The sequence below is a fragment of the Meleagris gallopavo genome, chromosome 6 (assembly GCF_905368555.1).
Source record: "Meleagris gallopavo chromosome 6, MGAL_WU_HG_1.1, whole genome shotgun sequence".
Classification (NCBI taxonomy): domain Eukaryota; kingdom Metazoa; phylum Chordata; class Aves; order Galliformes; family Phasianidae; genus Meleagris; species Meleagris gallopavo.
The window spans coordinates 22,974,864-22,992,594 of NC_139409.1; the positions used below are offsets into that span (position 1 = coordinate 22,974,864).

Genomic DNA, 17,731 nt, shown 5'->3' on the forward strand with positions numbered 1-17,731 from the left:
ATGCTGATGCTACAACACTTGTATACACATGCATTCTTTTACAAAATTCATATTTTCAGGGATATAAAGCATGAGGCATATTGGGGAACATTTACCAAAAAAAGCAAATTTGAAATAAAACCAGTAACCTCCTGTGTAACCAATCCAGTAATCCAACAGCCACAGGTCTATCAAGGGGATCACCAAATACAGCTGTATTTTAAAAGCAATATTACAGTCAAGCACAAAAGAGGAAAAAAAAAAAAAAAAGAGAGAAAATAAATATTGAATTACAGTCAGAAAGTCACTATTGCAGGCACAGGTCTCTCATTTTCTGTCAATTTATCCAGTGCAGCTATTTACTGCAATCCCTTTCAAGGCTTACTCTCCACAACTCAGCTGCAACCTCTTTCAAGGCTCACTCTCTGCAGTTGAACAGTCTAGACAGATTTTTTCCTGTGACACATCATAAAGACCAATATCCATTCTATCCTATCCTCCTTTAACTTCATTGTCTCATGATTCATTTCTGGATCCTTATCAAAATTACTCTTCTTATTTCAAAATTTTCCATGTATTTGCTCCAATCCATCTTCTGGATTTCTTCTGTATTTTCTCTTTTAACACCAGGATTCCTTTAGCAGTCATATTGGCTAGCACCTAGCACTAGCTTTCTGCTACATCTGCTCTAGTCATAGCACCTATGTTGTGTCAAAAGCCTACTCAGTATCTCCTACTGCCTTCTTTCCTCCTCTCCTCTCTTCACTTTGCTCACACACTTGTTTTCAAAGCTGCTCTATAAAACCCTTTTCCCTCCTGATTACAGTTCCTAATTTCACTTGGTGGTTGCTATAATTTCTTAATTAACTCTGTAACTATATAATTAAACTTTATCACATTTTCTGAAACATCTGGCAAGAAAGAAGCACTCCAAAATAAACTTGTAGGACTGCTGAATAGGTTGCTATTAACTACTGCCTATCATCCTAACTAGCTCTATTTCAGTCAACACTGACTACATCTTTCTCTTGGCTCAACTGGTAAATCCTCTGGGACAGGAACAGCATTTTGCTTTGGTCTTTGAAAAGCACTGAAAAACAGTAATTTAAACAGACTGTATGCAAAGGAGTAAAGCTTTCCTATAGAATTCAACATGTACTGGTCACTGGGGTGCTTCAAAAACTGTTTCTTCAAACTAGGCTTCAGACTGCCTTAATGTGTGGGATTTCAGCCCTGCACAATACCTTACGCAGTAACCATGATGGACATGCTGACAAGCCTGCTGGACTCATAAGCAATCGCAGCAGAGCTTGGGTGAGGACTGCAGGCAGCAGTCCTTGTTAACAGACTCCCACTGCCTGAACACCAACACAGATGAGTCATTAAAGCACTATCAGTCAGCAAGTGGCGAGGCAGATGTGTCTGTCTGCTGTGACAATACTGCTGTGACAGCCACCAAAGCAGTGCCCAGTGCTGCATTATGGCCTCTCCCTCCTCAGCACAAGCACTGAAACTCAGCTGAAGGCTGGCATTAAGGAGGCATTCTGGCTTTCTGCTTTCTTCCAGCACCTTGTTTATTTTAGGGACTTCTCTCAGTCTATCCAAGCCTGCCTTTGTTTACAGGGTCTCTTCCTCTGACCCCAGGCATACAGCTCTTTCAAGTGCCTTCCAAACAGTAGCACAAGTTTTCTAAGTCAGCATGGTTCATGTATGGCCACTCATTCTGAAGCTGTTATAAATGTCAGTTTGATACAACCTGAGAAAGCTATGGTTGGTAGCAGCTGGACGGCAATGCTCTGCAGGTTCAGGAAGACTGCTGCAGTTTACACCTGGCTAGAAGATTATCCTTGTAATCTTTAGGTATATTTACTTAACACACTACTGCTTTTCAGCACTTCCACCAGAAAAAGCTTCCCCATAATCTTGCTGTAGATTTTCCTAGCCAGGGAAATATTCTTTCACTCTCTACTCACCAGCAATAATCCACCATCATTTTGTACTTTTGTCTCTTGGGGATTTTTGTCTCCACACAGGCAAACTGTCTTACACTGAACAGACAAGGATGGGAAAAGACATAGAGATGGATTTCTTAGATGGGAGAAGCACAATACTAAGTAAGCACCCATAAAGAATACTGGAAAAGCTGTATGTCCTCAACACAATTTAGGGTGAAATATACAGTCAGAATAATTTTTGTCTTAAATAAAAGAAGGTTATTTCCAACCACTATGAAGTGGAGCAGGGTATTGACACTTTCCTTTCCAGGGGAAGGTGACCAGGAGGTGGCTGTCCATTGTAAAGAACACATATCCAGAAACACTTTCTCAGGCAGAGAAGAGGCATCTCAGGCTACTCAGTATTCTGATTCAAGCACATTCCCAACACTTTGAGCAAATTTGTTGTCCACCTGCAGTCAGTCTGTGAATCATCTGTGTGGTCTCAGATGGAGTACTGGCTAATTGAAGGAACAGCTGGTACCTGACACTGATGTCCTGTGCTCAATGCTAGCAGCCTAAAGCACGTGCCTTTCCAGGATTTCATTCCTTTGTAGAATTGTGTGCAGACACACAATGCAGAGATGGTTTTGCAACAGCATCTGCCTTCCCGGCTATCAACATCAATATCATAGGAAGAAAAAAAAAAATGGAGACATTTCAGAAGTGAACAAGATGTAACAGAGGTAAATTAAATGCAAGAGGAAGATGTCACAATCTCTATCACCTGTTGCTCAAATGCGAACAGGATGTCCTAAACATCAAATTCCAAAAATGAGTCCTTAAATTAGACCAGAGTCCTTAAATCAGAAACCACAAGAATGGTTCCAGCAGGAGCTGTGAAGATGCACAGCTTGTTGTAAACTTCCTCAGAACCTTGCTCTAAACCATTGAGGGAAAATACATTCTCTGTCTCCCTCTCTTATTCAGATTCCCAAATACTTATTTTTGGCAGCTAGGGTATTCCACATCTGGGGGTTTTGACTTAAAGCCCTCAATTAACATAACTTCTGCATGTGCTGATTCTGTGAAAATCAATTTAAATTCTGCAGAAAAATGCTTTTAAGAAAAAAAAAAAAAAAAAAGAAAGAAAAACAGAGGAAGATTAGCACTGTGTTAAAAGGATGCCACCTACTGGGCAGCTCATCCACCTCCAGTAAAAGACTGGAGAGGTAAATCAGTTAGCTCTGAGGACCTGAAAAAGCCTGCTTTCCAGAAAAACTCCTTAAAATTGCAAAAATAAATTAATAGCTCTCTGTTCTCCTTAAGCTCAGGGTTTCCCAAAAGTCTGTGGTTTTCTCTTCCTGCTAGCTCACGCATTCATTCTTTTTTCTCCTGTAGGAGCATCAATAGCCATGTTCCATGAGAATTTATCTCCATATCCTTTTCTTAACTCTTTCCCTTCTGGTGCCTGTATTCCTACTGAGAAGGATGCTTCTAACAATCTGCACATCACTTTTTTTTCCCATTCTCTGCTTTAGGCTGAGAGGCACTAAGCAATGTCAAGGCTTCCCAATGCAAACAATTAGAAGATGCGACACGTGCAGACATGCAGAGACATGCACAAGCAAACACAATGGGATTAGTATCACCCCATGGGGGAAAATCAGATGGTGCTTCAGGCCTTCCTTGCTAGGTGGTCAAAAAGAAACATTTAAATAGTTTCTGCTCTGCGTTTATATTTCCCTTTTGTGTGTGTGAGAAAGAGTGTCTCAGCCCTCTTATTTATTTGTTCTGCAACTACATTTCTGTTTCTATTACTGGTTTTACTTTTTATTTAAAATACTGTTAGAATAGAATAGAACAAAACACTTGGAAGAGACCTTCAAAGATCAGCGAGTCCAACTGCCTGACTTCTTAGGGGTAACCAGTTACAGCATGTATTGAGGGCACTGTCCAAATGCCTTGTGAGCACTGACAGGCCTGCGGCATCAACAACCTCACCAGAAAGCCTGTTCTAATGGAATTTTTCCTCATGTCCAGTCTGAAACAGTTGCAGCAAGCAGTAAGGCCACCTCCTGCCTCCTCTCCTCTCCTCCAGCCTGGACAACCCAGGCACACTCAGCCTTGCCTCACAGGCCATGCCTTCAAGCCTGCTATGGTTAGCCTGCTATGCTTCTCCTCCAGATGCTTTCAAGGTTCTTAAAACCCTTTTTATGCTGTGGAGCCCAGAACTGCACACAGTACTCAAAGATGAAGCTGCACGAATGCTACACACAGCAGGAGAATCACCTTGTTTGACTGACTGCGTATGCTGGGCTTAATGCATCCCAAGATGCCAAGGCACGCTGCTGGCTTGTGCTGAGCTGTTCTCACCAACCTCCCCAGGTCCCTTTTGCTTCACTGCTCCCCAGCCACCTATCTCCCAGTCCATGCCTGTGTCTGGCATTGCACCATCCTTGCTCTTTCAGCAGACAGGAAACTACTATGCTCTACCTAACATCCCTTGCAACTGTGGAGTGCAAAATAGAAAACAAAAAAAAGTGCAAAATTGGCATAGGTTTATAAGGTTTCCATGATTAAATACAAACCTCCAGAGAAGAGTGTGGTTCTCGGCCACATTCTCATTTACCCTCGGGACCAATTATACTTCTCCAACAAAGATAAAAGGCTTTGAAGCAATCAAGGATCGTATTTATATCTAACATTTCCAGTCTCTCTACCAGATTAATGCAAAGGGACCTCAATCACATAAGCAGCCTGCAATTCCTCACATTAGGTACTGTGATCATTTTCATTACAGTCACTCCTCATTCCTCTTTACTTCACTGACAGTACAAAGAGGGCTCCACACAAATCAAACCTATGCATGTTTGAGAGCAGTGCCAGGCAGGGTGCAGTATTTTGGGTTCAGTGTTGCAGTAGGAACACAGCTCCCAGGCTCAAGAGGCACCAGAGCAACCCAGTTCAGAGCTGGCACAGACACATGCCCACCCCACAGGCCTGCCCAGCCATGCAGCGCAGAGGGTTGCTGGCACCCGGCTCGCCTTGCTCACAGCTTCTGAGGTCACCTCACAGCCTCTGTGCTGGCAGCGCCATGCACCAGTCCATCTCCTCATTAGGCACTGAGGAGATTAATCTTGTGTCATGCATTTTTATTGTGTTTTACCATTCTACTTTCAGGCATAAAAGGACAGATGGTCTTACTCCAGTCGACATACGCATTGATTTCCAACTATACATTTTGGGCAGTGATTTAAGTTATTATGACTTGTTTATGGAAATGCCCATCGTGCACTCATTGTTTCTCAGTTGCTGAAAAAAACAGAGTTCTGCCCAAGGGTGGCAGACATTATGGAAAGAAAAATGCAAATTTTGTTTTTTTAATTACTAGCCAAGAAAATTGGTTGTAAGCAGGACAGAAAATAAGATTTGTAAGTGAATGAGATAGGGACCTTATTCCAGAAGGAGGGAATTTTGCATTGTGCATGTAAGCCATGCTGTAAAGTTTTTCTTCTGGCTGCAGAAAACTCTAATTCTACCTTATCCCAGTAGTCCTGGAAAAAGTCTTGGTGGAAATTAGCTTGTACAGTGCTGTTAAAGTACTGCATCCCTCCTGTCTGTATGGCAGCACCTCTGCCTTGCCATTTTCTTGAAGAGTTGTGCCAGAGGATACTTTGGAAAACAAGGGGCTGCTCCAAAAGTACTGCTTCCCATTTTATTATACTGGCCCACGATGTCAGAAGCGGATATTGGTGGTATGACAGTAATGGTTGAAACTTCCTACCAGTGTTCCATTATATAAGATGAGGACTAAGGAGAATCTCCACCCTTTACTGGCTGCAGCAGGGAATGTGATCATGAGGAAAAAGAAAAGACTGAGTTTCTCAATGGCTTCTTTACACTTGTTTTTAGAAGTCTGACTAATTATCCTGGAGGTCCGGGATGGGAAGCAGAATATACTTTCCATGATCCAAGTGGAAACAGAGACCTACTACTCCATCTGGACAATCACAAGTTCATGGGACCAGATGGGATTCACCCATCACATACCTGCTCAGCACATCATATGTACAAAGGATGAATAAATAAGACCTAAGATATAGAAGGAGAAATGTTTAAAAATGGCTAACATTGTTATCTTGCATCATTATAAATGCAGGCGTGTACATCTCTATGTCCGCAGCTCAAACAGTGCTTTCTATAGAGGTACCTCCACACTCAACATTTCACTTCAAGGTAAACTGTGCCCATATTTTTAAAAAAACATCCTAGGTCATTACTGGCCCATAAAATATAATATCTTTCCCCTTCAAGTGCTTACAAAGATCCCACCATTTCTGCTTTGCAAAGACCATGCTACCCTTCCTCTGGAGAATTAGTGCATTCAGCCCTTTCCCTTTTCCTCTTCCTTTAGATTTGCCTGGATGCCTTCTTTCCAGACCAAAGTATCTTCCTGATCTTGTTGAGTCACAGAAAAAACAAACAAACAAAACAACAATAAAAACTCAGCTGGTATGGAGCTACAGTATAGAACCCCCTGCTCTAGGCAGAGAGAACTTCAAAGTCAGACCTGGTTATTCAGGGCTATATTCAGGCTGGTTTCAAAACTCTCCAGGGATGGAAATTCCGCAGCCTACCAGGGCAATCTGTTCCAATGCTCAGCTGTTCTCATCCATCTGCTCTCTAGTGATTTGGATCTGACTGTGATTTAGAAATACACCCAGCATCATGTGATTAACACCATCAGTTTTAGTGGCATTTGCTCTGGCCAGAGATGAGGATATTCTACTATTTCAAGGCTCCTCTTCTTTGGTATATCTTGTGCAGATAATATGTAAGCAGGCATTTTTGAAATGCTGCTCTCTGGATAGAGTGTTGGAAAGCATTAATTAGTTATCCTCCTTGTCTTATCTGACCTTCCACTACCAAATTGTGCACCTAGCATAATGAAAATGCTTGTTAGAGAGGACTTGGAAGTGATGCCATCTAGAACGAGCAGGTTGTTTTGTTCCTGTATCATTTCATGACTGTTCTTGTGTTGATTTGTTCTCGATTCATTGCCTTAAAGACCTTTGTAAGCATGCACACATGGAATACCCTATCACTTTCCTTTTCTATTGTCATTGTCAAGTACACCTTTTGCCATGTCTTCTTCATTTTTTTAATTAATGTCTTAATTGCCAAGGGACTCAAAGTAGAGATAATCATTATCACTATGTATTATGCACTTCTGGTACTGCCTTATAGATACATTTTGCAGCAGTCAATGGACATGCTCTGTCTTCAAACACTTGGACACCTAGTAACCTATGGGCCTGCCAGGCAACATCCTTTTCCAGTTTTCACTGTTTTTAATGTTTTTATTAAATGTAACAAATAGCCAAGCTTTACATCCAAACATTAATTATGCATAAGTATCAACAATAGAGTGTATAGATCCTTCCTCTTGGACTTTTATCTACATAGATGTTCTTGTGTCCTGCTAGTCTTGCTATGTTTTGTTCCCTAAGTTCAACCTTTTCTGTAATCAGTTCCCAAAACTGTACCCCAATATTGATGATATTTTTTAATGACTATTTCTTCTGATTTTACTTAAAAAGTTGCATGTCTCATCACTATTAGTCTCTCTTTTTACAGCAATTTTGCCAATGGCTGCTTTCCTCAGAGACATTCTTCAGCTGCACGCTTTGAAGGCTTCATTCTCATTTTACTTTGCAGTATTTAATATTCACCTCCTCAAACACCCAATTTCCATTTTTGATTGCATGATACTCCCATGTGCACTGGCAGTTTGCTGGGTCTGTGCCTCTATTGTACGTTTCTCTTCTAATATGGTTGATGCTTCTCTCAGGAACTGCACATATGAGTGATTGTTGACCTCCCACATTTTGTCATCCATGTGTAATCACCGTTACTGAGGTGTCCTCTCATCTGCACTGCATCTCTTACACTCCAGCCATTTGTGATACTGAAGGACACTCAAGTGTCCTCCATTAACTCGACCTTCCTACAGTTTTTTTGAATGCAGAACTTCTCTCTTTGAAACATTGTTCTTCAAACCACTCAACAGTCCATCCACATTTCTTCACTTTGCTTCAGTAAACTTTTCCCTTATATATGTCATAAATGAATATGAGAAACAGAGAATCTTTCTCATTTGACTGAGGTTCAGCAAAAAAAATCAACTAAACTCAAGCACAGCATGAAACATTCTGGAGGTTCAGAAGAAGTACACTTCTTCTCTGCAGGAAGAACATAGAATTTTCTCCAGATTCTGTCCATGAACTTGGTTTAGATTATTCTCAGAAAACAGTGGGATCTCGCTCATACTCAGCAAGTCCTGCTTATATGCTGAATGTGATAAACTGAACAGAGTTGCTAACATTAGCTAGGTTTTCAGATAGCTCCTATCTGCACCCTACTATTCAAAGCTGGGCATAATAGTCACATACAGCACAAATATCATTGTCTTAAGAACATACATCAGTATTTTAACACTGCTTAGTGAAAACATTTCATGAAAAGAACAGAACTCTTAATGCCCACTGCAAAGTAGTTGGCATAATTAACTTTCAATATTACACCCAGATGATTTCTCCATGCGGAATTACATGAGATGAATGCTACAGTTTATTACTTCAATAAATCTTGTATCAACAATATTATTTGATGTGATATAGCACTAACATTTTTTTATTACTTGCTTTACAATAAAAAAGATACTGGCAACATGTTGCCACCTTATTTAAGTTAAGTGGAGAAATGATAGGCTTTGATACTAATAAAACACAGTCCCAATATTTTGTGAGGGTAAGAAGATACCTCTAGCAAGCAGTCAGGGTTCTAATAGGATCCTTTCTGTGTACAGTGCATACAGAACTTTTTCTGGCTTAATCATTCTAATTTCTCACACTCTACAGGCCATGAAGCCCTGATTTTTGCTTCTTCATAAAAGGTAGACTGCAACATATTTCACCATGGATTAGTATAAAGTACTGAGATTTGTGTAATTACTACATCTTTGCAGACAAAAAGGTATAGCAATGGCAAATGCTGGAGTGGGCATGTCTTAAGTTTTTAGTTTGCTCATAAAGCAAATTATTTTGGATGCTAGGTAAAAGAGAATGGGGCGATGTGAAACACAGTGAGGCAGAGGAGATACAGTTATATAGGGACAACCCAGAGCTTTTCCAGTGATGACCTCCAATGACATGAGGCATTTGATGGGATGAACATTCCATTCAATACTCTGCAGATCTCATTGTCAAAGAAGTGAGCAAGAGTTTAAATACTTATAAAACCAAACACACATGTTTTCTTTTCGGTGCTGAACTGATCTTTAGGAAGCACGTACCATCAAACATCATAAGATGGCAGAAACTGTAAATACAATAAAAAACAGCAGAGTAGAAAGTACTGGGGCTGTTTTATCTGTAAAAGCATATATTAACAATGATTATTATTTATTATTGATGCTGTTTCAACTCAAAATATACTTGGCAGCATCCAAACACAGAGGAAAATATCCTTTTATAACACAAAGAGCTTACGTGCTGAAACAAGCCAAGCCCTTGAGCAGCCTGTAATGAGGAAAGTGGCACTCAGGACACCCAATGAAGTCTACTCGCACCCATTTGTTCTCCATCGCTGAGCTTTTCTCAAGACCAGGACTTAAGAGAGATTCTAAGCTCCAAGCAGCCAATCTCCGCACAGCCAAGAGCGTGTGATGAGATATCTGTGGGCTACTCTCTCCATTTCTCAACAAATGTTCTCTAACAGCCTGACGCAAAGCCACAGGATTTACCAGAGATGCTCTATATTGGTCAGAACTTGAACTGCCCCTTGAGTCAGCCTCACACTAATCCTGTTTACGTTTTCCTTTGCTAGAAATACAATTCCTGGAAGAGTTACAGTATAAAAATTTAAGATTCAGTAATTCACTCCAACAGTTAAGTAGTTAAACCAGTATCAATAATCTGTTGTTACCAATACAACCCGTATGTAAAATGAAGAACTGGAGCACAAATTAAAATTCCCATTATTGCATATGTAAATAGAAGACAGTAACATCTATCAGTTTATTAGATATTTTGTAATTTCAATTTCCAGAAAACCATCTCTACCACTAAATGCACAGATGCACACATCATTTAAAGCGTCACTTTCTTCTGAGTGTTCTGCCTTTTCTGCAAAACCCTTCCTTCTTCACATTTCCTGTTGATTCTTTTTCAGTATTTCACCTCTTTTTTCTACTCTACTTCACTGTATCCCATGCCCTTCCATCTTCAGAGCGTTTCCACTCCAGCAGCACAGCTAAAGGTAGCAGTAGTGAACCCTTCCCTTTCACTTGTACCTTTGTACTGTTTGGAGAGAAGAGACTGGAGACAAAAAGGAACGAGAACAGGAGTTCTTACTTCTAGTTGCATGACAGAAGTCAGCAATGGTGGGTAGCTTTGTCAGTACTGAAGCCCAAAAAAAAAAAAAAAAAAGGTTTTCTAAGCAGTCAGGCAAAGTAGTGAACATCTAAGCATCTTATCTCTGTCCTTGAGTATTTCTGTTTGGAAGAGATTGCATTCAGCTTGTTTAAGAGTTAGAAATTCTCACATTCACAGGGTATTTCAGGCTCTAAGAGTAGTTTGGAGGACTTTCATAACAACCTGAAGAGCATCAAGCATCTTTTGTTCACTGTATTCCAACAGAGGAGATATGACAGTCCTTAACATATCAACTGCTGTAGCTTTATGGAATGACATTTATTCTTCTTCTGTGAGTAATTATACTCACAAATGCAGATGCTATCATCTTGCTAGCTGATACATGATAAATTACACCAAGTTTCAGTAATGAAAAGGGAGAGCAATGTATAAGAAGAGCCTAGCGAGGGAGCAGCTACTCAGCCACAGGTAACTAAGCCAGAAGAATCTGGTCTGTGCAACAGAAAGTGAGACCCAATCAGGTTCTGTACTGAAGACAGCATAGATGGATACATATTTACTACTCCTTCATAACAGAAGTAAATTTCAAATGGAAAATCCTTTTGGGGACATAGATAGCTGCTACAGTACACACATCCTGCACAGAGGATCCAGATACAAACAAGAGCAACCAAATATAACTGCAGAAATATCTGTGATTTGTCTAAGCAGTTAACACTCGTTATTGATACCAGCTGGAGAGAAACCAACAGAAATGTAGTCGTCCACCTGCATACATCTCAGCTGAAATGCTGCCTCATAACAGATATCTCATACTAGAGCATGTGCAAGAGAAACCGAAGTGGCTAATCCACCCTGTGAAGTTATCCAGGATTTCATTTTTTCTTTCTCATTTTTTCTATCGAGCTCTAAGCAGTGCCATGGATTATAGCACTTCTCGTTATGCAAGCACCAAAAACTGAGGAAATATTTCTCCATAAAAATGCACATAAAGAAAGTTCAGGTGGCATTTGGAGAGATACTGCCAAATGTGGAGTGTCATTCCAGCCACTAATAAAAAAAATTAAAATAGAAGTTCAGTTTCTTTTCCTCTTGCAAATAGATGTCAGCACATTCTTAGTGGTAGAGCCTTGACATCTTTGTAAAAAGCAGCATTGTATTTTCAGAAGCATTTCATACTATTTAACAAAGGTGTGTTTTTATTGTCAGCTTAGTTGTGAGATGACAACTCTAATGACAAGACAACTCATCTTGACTCAAGGAACCTCTAATGCCTGTGAACTCACTTGGCATTGCCTGCAGAAGTGTCCAATTTCTAGGACAAAACAAGAGAATAAAAATCTGTTTTTCCAATTGTGAAGGGGTAGCTCAGCACTTAGAAGCAATTTAGGAGGAGAAAGGCATTTCAAACACAGGCTTTTGAGTAACAGCAATTTTCTAACTTGTGATTCTGTCCAAGCTAATGAAGACATCACAAACTAAAGTTAGCATGTCAAAGCTGCCAACAAGCATACGTCATATCTTTTTTGTACTGCTAGAGCTACTATAAATAAAACCTAGTGAAACTATGGATTCAAACGTATTGCAAAACTTATCAAATGTATTATTCATCTGACTTCTGGTAACAGTAAACATCATTCATAAAAAGCCGTGGACAGACATATGGCTCCTGTATGCATTGCTGGATACGACCCTGCAGGAAATGATTTGCTAAACAGTGCTACGTGAAACTATGACACGTGAAGCTGAAACGGATGCATATTCCCACAAATGCTACTAAGAGTGTGGTGTAAAACATCAATCCTGCCAAGCCTGTGCCAGGTGTTTTAACAAGTATAATCAAAATATGTAAATGATCAAAAAGCCATGGTCCAGAAGCTTATTTTAAAATAAGCTTCCGTTTGCTACCAGTTTTACTGAACAACATACAACTACTGTTAAAAACCAGGAGCAGTGCAATCATGTCAAAGAACAGTGGACATTTGCATGAATTTTATTTTTCACAGAGCTCTTTTGTACGGTTCAGGTAAGAACAGCAGTACAGTATCATTTTTCTATCTCTCCCTGGACCCACTGAGCTGTTCCCTGTAGGCTCCCAGGGCTGTGGTGCTCATATTTAGCTGCTCCTCTTTCAGGACTCACCTTGCAGGACTACAGCACTGAAGCACGCAGGTTGCTAAAACCTTGCGCTCTCTACAGGATGATCCTCATTCTGAAAGCATTTGGAGAACCATGGAGAAACCTACGGCTGCATTGCTCTTGTGTTTTATATCTACAGTGCTATCTATATCACCTCTGTTAAATGACTCTACTTTCACCTTAAGGCTGAATTCCAAAACTTCTCACTCTTCCTTGGTTGAATTACATCCATAAGCGTCAGCAAAGACAGTCAAATGGAGCTCTCCATCAGAGAGTCACAAGTCCCTGTCACCCTGGTGACCCAGTCCTAAGCCAAGCATCACCCCAAACACAGGGAGTGGCTCAGGAGCTCACTGATGAGGCAAAAGCCTGCATCAAACCAAGCCCAGCATTGTTACTAGTGCTGTCAATGAACTGAGGTATGGCCAGCCTCGCTGCTCTCAGCATGCTGCATCACTTCTGTGCAAGAAATCAGAATCTCTGCTATCCACGGGTAATCCAGTTCAAATTTTACCCAATATGAGAGGCAACTTTAAGAAGCTTTGTGTACAGGCTCTCCAGCCTTCCCACCTGCCAAATTCTAACATCGAAAACCATGACTGGAGCTGTAACAGTATCAATAACAAAAAGCTTCAGCACATAACATCTATAGTATACCTGCTATTGATCTTCAAGCTTCTCTCTTAAAATTAACACTGCTATTTAGCCATGTCATCCTTCACAGCTGCTTCTCCTGATTCAGACGAATGAGAGCTACCCTACAAGGAGATTTCTAGGCAGGTTTTCCCTGCATCTGTATTGCAGCAAGTGTTCTCTGGACAAAACAGCACCACACAGAGATTGCATGGCTCTCGTGCAGCAGCACTGCCCCACAGCCACCAGGGCTCTGCTTCTTGACTCAGCCACTTGTTCCTGGAACCTGTGCTCCTGTCAGAGCACAAAATCAGAGCACAAGTGTTATTGGAAGTCGGACCCACTCCCTACAAAGTGAAGTGATCAAAAGCAGTGTCCAATGGGAAGTGGGAGTGTGATCAAAAAGCAGCACAGAACAAACAATATGCATTTTTGTGCTGTTTGTTGGCAGGCTATTGCTAGTAAACATTAAGCTTAAGACAGAAGTAAACAAGATCAGAGGGAAATAACACCTAACCTTAAGGCACTGGCCACTCATTTGAGGCTACCTTCATCAAAAGCATCAATTAAAGCTCAATCCTGTTAAGGCTGCTCAGTGTAGTCTTGTTAAGCACTGAGTACTGACATTCCAGACCTACAGCGGGGCCTTCAGCAAGGTGCCTCTGGCTCTGCTACCTACACTGCAAATTTCTGAAGGGAGTGAATTTTTCTCTGCCTGGATGCCCCTTTGACACAAGCAGCACGAATTGGAAGTACTCGACATGTCCTAGAATGGGTCCTAGAAGGCCCAGGTTTGACCTATATGAGCATTAATAGGAGATTTAATATTGACTACAATGGCAGCAATTAGACCTGAACATCAATTATCAGAAAAACAAAACAAAACAAAAAAAAGAGCTTACTAATATGTAGAACTGATAAGCATTTGCAAAACCGAAACTCAAGGCACTTGCTATCACAGCTTCCAGGTAAGTGTAGCTCCATTATTTCGTTGCTCATTTTTTCCAAAAACTGTATTTGTATGTATCATTTTAAAAGTAAATATAGAAGTGTTTCTTCTGGGCAATGACTTTTTAGGAACTCTAAGTCATGATATGCTTTTCCTTCTTCCATTTTTGCTTACACAAAATTGATGGAAATTATTGGCAGCTATTTTGGTCAAGACCATATTATTAAACTGACAGGACTAGCATACAACCAAGTGCTCATTTTGCTTTTTACTGGTCTATAGATAACAGCTTTTAGTTAACATTCAATACTAACTGGCTAACTTTCAGCAGTGTCCCATTCTACTTTGATACGGGAGGCAGGTTAAGCCAAACATTCTACAGAACACTGTTCTCATCTTTAATGAAAATTCTCTACTTTTTCAAGAGGTTCTTCTACTGTATATCTGAAAGTAAAAAGTTTGATAAACTGGATTTGGTGAGCTTAATAAGCCAATTCTTGTACATATTTTATGCAGTAGTATTTCAACAAGCCTTTTAGAAAGGATGCTTCTGTTCCTTCACCTCCCCTTAAAGCTCATAAGCTATAAAGAACTAGACCATAACACAGAACTCTATTATTAGCCGATAATTCTACAGTAAATCCAACATTAGCTGTTTATTTGTAAATGCCTTTGCCGTAAGCAACATAATGCCCCCATCCTGTCTGAATACGTGTGTTATAATACAGTACATATGCAAGCAGCAGTATATATTGCTTATAAGCCATTCTGATGAAATTGCCCATGAAAATATGAGTGTAAGGCAGGTCTGAATGGCCTGTTTCTCATGAACGTACAAAACAGCTTGTTATACATAGCCATTTTTAAACATTAAGATCTCTGTGCCCATCACCCACGATTTCAAAACACTGCTGTGGAGAGTTAGAGATATCACTGCCCAAATTTAAACACTTCCACTTGAATTTCTAACCAAAGTTGACTGACAGTAACTTTTCAAATGATAATAAAAACTTATGGCAAAACCTACTCTAGGAGTGGGTCTGAACAGTGACGCAATTTACCCAAGATTAACACAGTTAGCATACAGTAGCACTGTCAGGTAGGTTTTAGTTCATCCAGCACGATTTCATATCTGCCACTGTATGTAAGTTACTACAGAGGCAACTTAGCAAAGGTTACCTAATAGCAAAGGCTGACAGATGTCTGGAAACGTTCAAAGGAAGCACTTGCTCTCCTGTATTTAATTTCCCTAATTCACAATTATTGCATGAGAGGTGAATTAAATTCCCTCATCAACCTCGGCTGCTGAGAGCAGAGACGCAGTGCTGGGACCTTTCTGGGAGCAGGCACGCGGCCTCCTGCTGAACACTGCCCTGCCAGCACCGGGGGAAAAGAGCAGGAACTCAGTTTGAATCTGAGCTGACGGAAAGACAAAGCATGCAGTAATTAATGCAATGGCTGACTTCATTCATTCTCAACTATGTAACTACTGTAAAGGGGAGGCATGTAGTCTTGGGGATAATACTGTGTTACCCTGAAGTTCAGGTGGGCACAGCAGCATGGCAGGAGAGCATCTGTTAGGTATTGATGATACTGACTGCAGGAGGTCTGGGGATCACATCTTCTTATCGGAGGTCTGGGGATTGCCTCGTCCTATTTGCTCTTTTTATGAATGATTTTTTCGTGCACCGTTTCAGCTACAAACGACATTCAGTAACTAGAATAAACCAGAAGTTTTTCTCTTGCCTTTACAAACTGTCAACTACCTTAACCTTGTCAAGAAGCCCGTAAGAATGAAATCAATGCAGCAATTTGAAGACAAAATTGGCAGGCGTTTATATTGTGCTTGGACACACAGAGTAAATAGCCTCATACATCAACCTACCGTCATCAGCGGCACCGCTCCGAGACGGACCAGTGCCGCTTTTACACCGCGCTGTCACCGCAGCGGGAGCCCGGCGGTACGGAGGGAGCGCGGAAACAGCGCCGGGCAGAGCGGGGAGCGCTGGTGCGGGCTCAGGTGCCCCCCAGCCACCGCGCCGGCAGCGCCGGGCCCCGCTCGAACCCCCGCAGCCCGCTCCTTTTTCATCGTTAGCCTTACTGTCCCTTCCCGGCTCGCTGCCCGACCCTCTCCCACTCCCTCGCCCACTCGGATCGGCGAAGTTGTCGGGACTTACTGCGGCCGCGCACCCGGCGCTCTCCACTCGCTTCGCGGCTGCCGGCTCCCGGACGGCCCTCGGTGCTCGGACAGCCCGGCACTCCGCGTCCCGCTGCGGCTCAGCCCAGAGCCGTGCCCCTCCGGCGGAGCCGTACCTTTGCGAGCATCCACCTCCTCTCGCCCGCGACGCGCTCTCCTTTCCCCCCCGCCCCGGGCACCGGGAGGACTTCGCGCCGACGTCGGTGCGGGGCGGATGGAAAGCGCCCGGCGGCAGCAGCGCCTCCCCCGCGCCCGCCTCCCCGCGGCTCCCGGCCGCCTGCTGCCGGCGGGGCTGCCGCGCCGAGCGGGCGGGGCGGGGGCGGCCCCGCGGAGGGGGCGGGGGCGGCAGAGCGGAGTCCCGTCACCCGCGTGGTGTTGGTGGTGGGGGGGGGAGGCGCGGTGCCCGAGCCACCGCTCCTGGGCGCTGCGTGCCGTGAAGGCGCGGCGCTTCAAGGCTCCCATCAACGGAGCGTGGCCCTGCGCTCTCCCGTCCCTTCCTTCTCCTCGTCCCGGAGAAGTTCCTCCGAGCTCAGCCCGCGTTTCGGGAGAGAAAAGCCACGGGGACGCAGGGAGGGAGGCTGCCGGTCGAGGGGAGCGGAGTGCGGGCTGAGGGAGCGGGGTCCCGGCTGCCTCTGTTCGGAAAGAAACTGCAATCGATGCGGCGGCCGGCAGTCATCTAAACCCCTGTTCCAAAAGTTAAGCGGGCCTTTTAAGCACGTGGAGATCCCGGAAAAATGTTTACCCCTCAGCCCCACGCTGCTCCGGAAGGACGGAGCCCTACTCGCGAGGGAGCAGCGGCTGTCGGGGCGTGAGGTGCGGCACCGCGCTGTGCCGGCTCCCGCTGCTCTAACGTCCCCGGCTGACACATCCTCGAGCCGGGGAGAGGGGGCTCACCCAGCGCTGCCTCCGAGCGCGCAGCGGGCAGCTCCCAGCAGGTGGAGCCGGGGGACAGCGAGAGTCGCCCTCTTCAACCGTCGTCCCCTTCAGATTTCAGCCTTCGCTGTAGGCTTTGCTCTTTCTTAGAAACAGCGAGGAGAGTCTGTGGGACACGAGCTCTCATAGTGCCGTGCTTACTTTGCTGTTTGCAGATCTTTGTCAGAAGCAGGGACCCTGTGAAGATTTCCATGGGCTGCACCAGAGCCCAGAGCCCCCACGCGCAGCACTGCTGTGAGCCCACCGCCACACAGGGAGATCAGCTCCATGCTAAGTGTAGGAGATCACAGAATCATAGAGTAGAATAGTAGAATCATTAAGGCTGGAAAAGACCACTAAGTTCACCTAGTCCAACCACTAAGCCATCCTCACCACGCCCACTGACCATGGCCCTCAGTCCCACATCCACAAGTTTCTTCATCACCTCCAGGGACGGTAACTCCACCACCTCTCTGGACAGCCTGTGCCAATGCCTCAAAGCTCTTTCGAAGAACTTTTTCCTCATATCCAGCCTGCATCTCCCCTGGTG

The 17,731-nt window shown here is 43.2% G+C and overlaps 1 protein-coding gene across 2 annotated transcripts in view; it reads right to left on the bottom strand.

Moving 5' to 3' along the window:
* The window catches only part of CALCR (calcitonin receptor), a 141,504-nt gene extending 124,894 nt beyond the window's left edge, over positions 1-16,610 (bottom strand). For both annotated transcript variants that reach the window (XM_085227447.1, XM_085227446.1), the window contains exon 1: positions 16,250-16,610. The gene's annotated coding sequence lies outside the window, so the exon portion shown is untranslated. The remainder of the gene's footprint in view (positions 1-16,249) is intronic.
* Positions 16,611-17,731: the final 1,121 nt, after the last annotated feature.